Here is a 7,859-nt window from a genome sequence, read left to right on the forward strand (position 1 = left end):
TAATTCCAGCAAGAAATCCTATTTTCCTTCTGCACCTGTCTAGTGCTGGGTTTCTTTGTTCAGTGGATCCTGCACTCCCCCTGCTGCCCAGTGTCTCCCCTCCAGGGGAGGTTTGTGTCTGGGCTCACACTGACTTCCCCTCACTGTGTGTTTCCCCTGCACAGTAGTACATGGCTGTGTCCTCAGCAGTCACAGAGCTCAGCTGCAGGGAGAACTGGTTCTTGGATGTGTCTGGGTTGATGACTAGACGATCTTTTAGAGATGGCGTGTATTCTCTGTACCACTTTGTTCTGTAGTAAGTCCTTCCCATCCACTGTAGGCTGCTTCCAGGGCGCTGCCTGATCCAATTCCAAGCAGCACTGGTGCTGGAAACAGAGTCCCCCGTGATGGTGCAGGAGAGAGTGAGGGTCTGTAAAGGTCTCACCATCTGAGGACCAGACTCCTGAAGCTGCACCTGGGCCAGGGCACCTGGAGGCATAGGAAATAAACATTAAACACTCTATCTCTCTGTGCATATGCCATGTAGGATTACATGTGCCCCCAACACTGACCTGATGGCAGACACAGCACCATGAGGAGAAGGAGGAAGGAAGCAGACATTTTGGAGCAGATCACCCTGATTCAAAAGTCGCTTGAGTCCTCCTGTGGGGAGACAGCATTTAAACAGGAAATCACGTGAGCGATTTGCCTATGAGCGCCATTGGCTAGATGAGGTATGGAGACTCTGAACAGTCCATGGACACATAGGTGCTGCCACTCCAAAATCAGTTTTCTCCAAGACTGGCTCCTGCTGCTTGCTGGACCAAGGCAGCTTGCAGACATGGACGTTATTGTACGCCTAAGCAGAGACTCAGTTTCACATCTTGCCAGATCTAAGTGTGTGCTATCTTAAGTTAATGAGAGTACTGGTGTATCTGTGTTCTTCGATATGAACACATCAAATTTTCATTCACTTATTCTTTCAATTGTTCATTGTGAGATCACAAACCAGGAACTCTTCTCCAATGAAGAGAAATCATTGACTCAAGCAAGCAAATCAACAAGCAAGCAAACATATAATATGTGATCAAAACCCTAACCCACTCTCATTGAGTCTTTTCTGACTCATAGAGACTCTGTATGGTTGAATAGAACTGTTCTATGGGATTCTTGGTAGAGTTTTTCAGTTTATAAATATACCCTGGGTCCTGTAATCTCCTATTTCTGACAAGGACTAACTGGTTATTTTAAATCCTTGAGCTTTCATTTAATAACCAGATACGTAACCTCAACGTGTTACTAACCCTTTCATATCTCTTCATAATGCAGGGCTTTATGATGCCACATTGAGGATGAAGGAGGCCATGACAATAGCCACGGGTCAGAGTTTTCAATCACATTACATACAAGTGAATGCTGGGCAATGAGTGAAAAAGGCTGGGGAATACTTTCACGGACTTTGAATGATTATGGTTCTGGAGAAGAATTTTGAAAATAAATGGGGTGCTGTGAAAATAAATTGATCTTAGAGGAAGTAGAGCCACAGAATTTCCTAGAAACAAGGATGGTGCTACTTCACCTCACACACTGTGGTCATGCTACGAGGAGAGAGCAGTGCCTGGAAAAAAGACTCCATCTTAGTAAAGTCGAGAGTCAGTGGAAAAGAGGAAGATCCCTAATGGCATGGATTGATACGATAGGTGTACAATGAGATCAAGCATAACGAGTGTGATGATGGTGCAACATCAGACCGTGCTCTGTTCTGTGTAAGGTTGGAATCACTTGGAACAGACTCAAAAGTACCTAAAATATGTAGAAATGTATCAAAACACACAATAGTATTCTACACAGGCCCTGGTAGAATGATAATTAGTTTGGGGAGGGACATGGGGATGAATATGAAATTTCATGCTGAAAAACACACAGCACCAATGGCTCAAGGAGAAAGAAAATATTTTGCAAATAATGACAGCAATTTATGTACAAATGTGCTTGACACAATGGATGCATGGATGGATTGTGATAACAGCTGTAAGAACCCCCAATAAAATGATAAAAAAAGAACCAACTAATAAAAATAAAAAAAAAACACACATCACAAGAAACTGTTTTCCAACTTTCCAACCCAACTACTGCTGAGAAACAAAGGCAGGGGCTGGATGGGAATGAAATGGGGAAGCGTTACTTGGAAGGAGAAAGGAGTGAGCCAAAAGTAGGATCCCCAACACAAGATCCTGAAAGAAAGGGGAAAAAACGAGAGGGAGGGTGTTTTATAGTGACTGCACAGCAGTGAGTTGGATGTTTAGGGTCCAGCTTCTATAGCTGCACCCAAGATATACCCAAGGGGACAAGTGAGCCATGTGTTCAGGAGGAGCATCTCCACACTATCATGTCTGAATCCCTAAGGCACTCTCCTCTGGAAACATCTACCAGAATAGACTCACTGTGTTTTGATTTTTCTAAATGGAAGTCAAGCAGTCTTTTGGGAAGAGGGTGAAAAGAATTTATTTCTATATAAAGCCAATGGTTTCACAACATAATATGCTTCATAAAGGAAAGGCAGATGAACCACTCAAGAGAGATTTTAAAACAGTTTCCCCTTGCAAGTTAATGGATTGAAACCTGAGGAAACAGGCTTGAATGACCCGCAAAACTAGGGCGAAGACAAGTGATTGTGAACTCCAATGAGGCTAACCCCACTACCTAACCCTGGTCTTTCTGGTTGTCCAGCTGACCACTTTTTAGCACTTATTTTATGGAATATATTTGTTTCCCCTTTTTCACAGCTTTTTACCTTACACTACCATTTCCTTTCTAAAGTTTTATAGCAATCTTTTTCTTCTTCTGGTTCTACTACTTCTGCTTCATTTTCTTTTTCTTTTACATTAAGAGAAAATAGAATGGTTTCTACTGGAATTCCTGCTAAATCTGTTGCTAAAATCCAAATTTTGCTTGAATAAAATAAACTAAAAAACACAGCAAACTATCCTACGTGTGCTCTCAACTTGCACCTGCTCCTGGATCCTGGGCCTGTGCTATTTGGGCCTGAGCACACCTATTGCCCTGAATTCCTTCAGTCCAACCTCAACCCTGTGCTGCAGGGTGGTTTGTGTTGGAACTCACATTGACTTCCCCTCACTGTGTTTTCTTGCACAATAATACACAGCCAGGTCCTCCATGGTCACAGAGCTCAGGTGCAGAGAGAACTGGTCCTTGGATGTGTCTGGGTTGATGAATAGATGATCTCTGAGGGATGGTGTGTATTTGCTAAACCACTCTGACCTGTAGAAGCTCCTTCCCATCCACTCATGGCCTCTCCCAAGGCTTCCTGATCTGTTCCCAAGTAGCATTGGGAGACTGAGTACTGGAGACTGAATCCCCAGTGATGGTGCAGGAGAGAGTGAGGGTCTGTGATGGCCTCACTACCTCAGGGTTTGACTACAGCAGCTTCACCTTGGAACTGACACCAGGAGTCTTACAAAACAAGCATTTATTAACCCATCGGTCATTGAATCTTCTGTTACCCACCGCATCTCCCTGCCACTGACCCAATGGGAGACACAGCACCATCAAAATGAGGAAGGGAATGGAGGCAGACATTTCTGTATCAAAGTATCCCTGGTTTCAGCAGGCTCTGGAATTCTGCTGGTTCCAGAGGGGAATCTTGAGGGCGGTGGGTGGGTGTTAATGTCATTTAAATAATAAACCACGGCAGGCTTTTGCTTATGAGTGTTACTGGCTCTTAGCAGGGGGTCAGAGGATGACTATTAACAGTGTGCTAAATGACAGGGCTCACAGATCCACACGGAAGCTTCTCCAGAGCTGGTTCTTGAAGCAAGTTGGATGGCAGTCATATGTAAGAAATGCGAGTGAGGTGGCCCAACGGAATACACTGAATTTATACCCTCCCCAGATCCCAATATTTGCAATCATAAAATTATCAGAGTTCTAATGTACCTAGTATTGTTTGATTTGAACACATGCATCTACTGATGTGTGCATTAATTTATTCATTGTGAGTTCTGAGATCTATGAACACACCAGACATTCTTCTGCACTGAGGGAAAATCCTCCTGGAACTGGAGGGGCCATGTGGAGAACCATGCCAGTCCTGAGATGCTTCCACCACCACAAGATCCACAAGACTTGCCACCCACTGGCCTGTGATCATCATTGCATGTATTGCATGAGTCTGAAGAAGAATTTATAGATCGGTGTCAGATATATGGGCTAATATTGGACTCATGGACTTGATCTGAGCTGGGATGTTTTCTTAATGGACAATTACTCTTTGATATAAAGCTCTTTCTTATACACATGTGAGTGTCTCCCTGGATTTGTTTCTCTAGTATATCCAGACTAACACACGATGTTAGAGAGTAATGTTAAATCTGTCATGGGCTGCCTGAAGGACAAGCAGGTCTGTCTTGGAGTAAACACATCTTGTTTAATTCTTGTAGGAATTCAAGTAAGATTTTATCGTACTTATTTGAGCATGGCATTAGGAGGAACCAGAACCCAGAGAATGGTCTTGTGCTTGGTAAAGTAGAATGTCAATGAAAATGGGAGAGACTTTCAATGAGATGGATTGTCACAAAGGCTGCAATGATGAGTCCAAAGAGAGGGATGATTGTGAGGATAGTGCACTTCTGGGCAGTATTTCATCCTGTTTGTATTAGTCTGGGTACTTTAGAGAAACAAATCCAAAGAAACTCATATGTATAAGAGAGTTTTATATAAAGTTTAAGTGCACATTAAGAAAACATCCTAACCCAGTGCTGCCCAAGCCCACAAGTCCAACATTAGCCCAAACGTTCGACACCAATCCACAAAATCCTTCTCCATCTTACAAAACACATGTAATTATGCTGACTGCAGGAGGAAAGCTGAGTCAATGAATATGTAAGCATCTCAGCACTGGCAGTGGTCTCCACACGGTTGCTCCAGCATCCAGGGATGCATCGGGGTAGGTCCATGTGGCTTCTCCTCAGGGATGTCTTGCAGGAATTGAGCCTTGCCAGATGAAGCAGGGAACTGGCTGCACCTTGGTCCGACCATCAGAAAGCAAGATACCCGAGAACTAGAAATGTGAGGCTCACCGAGCCATTTACCCCTCCGCCCTTCAATTAACACCACATAGGTTTATCTGCCACGTTGGCACAATAAACTAACCACCTCACTGTTGTTCATGGGATCACTGTGAATTGAAGCCAACTTAGAGATACCTAACAAAATATTATTCAGGTTATTCTAAGATAGAATTATTACATAAACGTATATTTGTGAGTATTCACTGGAACGAAAATATTGGACATGCATCTGATGGATTGTAGAAAATGTGGGGCTCACATGATTATTTTATACTGCATTAATATTTTTATAAGGAGCTGTTGTGGCATAGTGGTTATGTGTTGGGCTGAGATTTGCATTCTCCAGTTTGCAACTACCAGCCACTCCATGGAAGAAAGACAGGGGATTCTACATCAGTAAAAATCAGAAACCCACAGTGGCATAACTATAAATTGGCATTGACTCAATGACAGTGGGTTTGTTTGTTTGTTTGTTTTGAATATTTCTAATTTGACAAAAAAAGACACTAGTTAGTATCCTGAATTGTAAACTGAGATCTCCTGAATACATATTTATTGCTGTGAATTCTGCCTTTGGGCAGATAGTGAACAATAGATAAAGGCCATCCCTATAAACAGAAGCATGGTCAGATGCCTGGAGATTCCCTAGAGTCACTGTGCATGGTGGTCCCTAGAGAGGTGCTGACAAGGTGGGGGAACCACAGTTTCTGAGAGGAAAGCATCACTGACTTCTCTCTCTTGCATCTGCTGAAACCATGACCTGATGTACTAAGGTTTGTGTCTGGACTCACACTGACTTCCCATCACTGTGTCTCTAGCACAGTAATACACGGCTGTGTCCTCAGGATTCACAGAGCTCAGTTTTAAGTAATCTTGGCTCTTGGAGGTGTCCCTGGTGATGCTGACTCAGGACTGGAGACCTGAATTATAGTCTGTACTCCCATCACCCAATTTATCACGAACCCATCCCAGTCCCTTTCCTGGGGCCTGGCGGATCCAGTGCATACCATAGATGATTAAAGAGAATCCAGAGACAGCACAGGTGAGAGACAGGGTGTGTTAGGGCTTCACCAGTCCAGGCCCTGACTCATAATTGCACCTGGGCTAAGAGACCTGGGGACAAAGAGAAACACAGTGAGTCATGTGCTCAGATGCAGTATCCCCAGATTTCATGTATGAATCTCTGAAGCACTCACCTCCCAGAGTTGCCACCAGAAACAAGAAAAGCCATACACAATTCATGTTCATGTGGATAAGATTCATGATAAGGGAATGTTCTCCAGGGTGAGAAGGCATATGGTTTTAAGTACACGTATGCTGTGGTTTCATCTGAATGCATATTAGGTATTTGCATGTGGGAGGTGCGGTTATATGTAAAAGGTGGAAAGGGCAGAATGAATCCCCTGGTTCTGGGACTCGCAATAGAAAGTGATGCTCCTGGTATCCAGGTGTGGGATATAAAAAGACTTTTCCCCATCTTTGTCTCCCCCAAAGATATGCCAAACATTAGAGGCTATTTGCCAGCTTATGGTGTGAGCTAATTGTTTCCATGCAGAGCCAGAGAAGTGGGCAAACCTGCTCAGTAACATCCAAAGTTAGGCTGCCATCCTGAATCTAGGATCCACCCATCTTGCCACTTGTATGCCCCAATCCCTCCCCTTCCTATTGCCTGTATACCCCTAGATCATCCTCCTTTCATTGCTGTATTACCTACAGTATGATCCCTCCCTGTGACATATGTCTTTACCTGTAATTAGGGGGCTTGCATGCCCCCAAAGGTATATAAGTCTTGGTTAAAAATAAAGAGTTTCTCTCCCCCGGTGCTCACACCACCCCACACCCCCAGTCCTCTCTCCCGTGTCCCCTCTCCCCTTGTCCTCCTTCCCCTGCCTCTCCTGCCCTCAGGTCTCCCATCTCCACGTGGACCACCAAGCGGGGCTGAGGTGAGCATGCTATTATGAAATGTGTCTGACTCCTTCGTTTTCATCTCTCTTCTATCTCCTCTATTTCTCTATGACTTTACAGTAATCTTTACTTATTATTGCTGTACAATTGCGCCTACCGGACCTGTGATTATTTGTTAGGCGCTGGTTACCCTGACATCCATGGGAGAACACAGTCTTCTCTCTGAGGTCTTCACTCTAGCAGTCATATGAACATCTGTGCAAATTTCATGTTTAATGTAGCTTTATGTCATTACCACCAAAATACCCAGATGATCTACTGAAATTAAAGACAATCTCTATCCTCACCATGTTTGGGCATCAAGACCAGGGCTACCTGAACTTTTCCATATCTCTGAACACATACGGAAACAAGTGTATGTCATCCCTAAAGCTCCTTTTCCCTATGATATTTCAGAATATTTGGAAAGGTGTAAAAGATACTTTAACATTATCTTGTAAATTTAGAGTCAGAATAATAGGTTTCCTAACAGGGTTATTAGTGTGGTTAAAATATATCACAGAAATTATAAGAAGTTCATTTATCCTCCCATGAATTAGTACCCAGGGTGGGCATTGGGCTCAATGTATTTTGAGAGGCCCCTCCTGACAGCATCTCCTCACATACAAGAGAGGTGTTTCCTGGGCTTACACTGTCTTCCAGTTTCTGTGGGTACCACAGCAACACTTTCTCTAGTCATAAACTTTGAGATTATTGGTCAGGAGTGTTAACTAGAGTTTCCCTTAGCTGGTTTCCTGCCATGGGCAGTAGAGCTACCATAGCGGTCAGCACAGCAGTTCTAGCTGGCCAAGCACTGCAGTCCTTACCCAGGTTCCTGTCCTCACT

The sequence above is a fragment of the Echinops telfairi genome, unplaced genomic scaffold (genome assembly GCF_000313985.2).
Source record: "Echinops telfairi isolate 266 unplaced genomic scaffold, ASM31398v2 ScPeMD7_66;HRSCAF=263, whole genome shotgun sequence".
NCBI classification, from domain to species: Eukaryota; Metazoa; Chordata; class Mammalia; order Afrosoricida; family Tenrecidae; genus Echinops; species Echinops telfairi.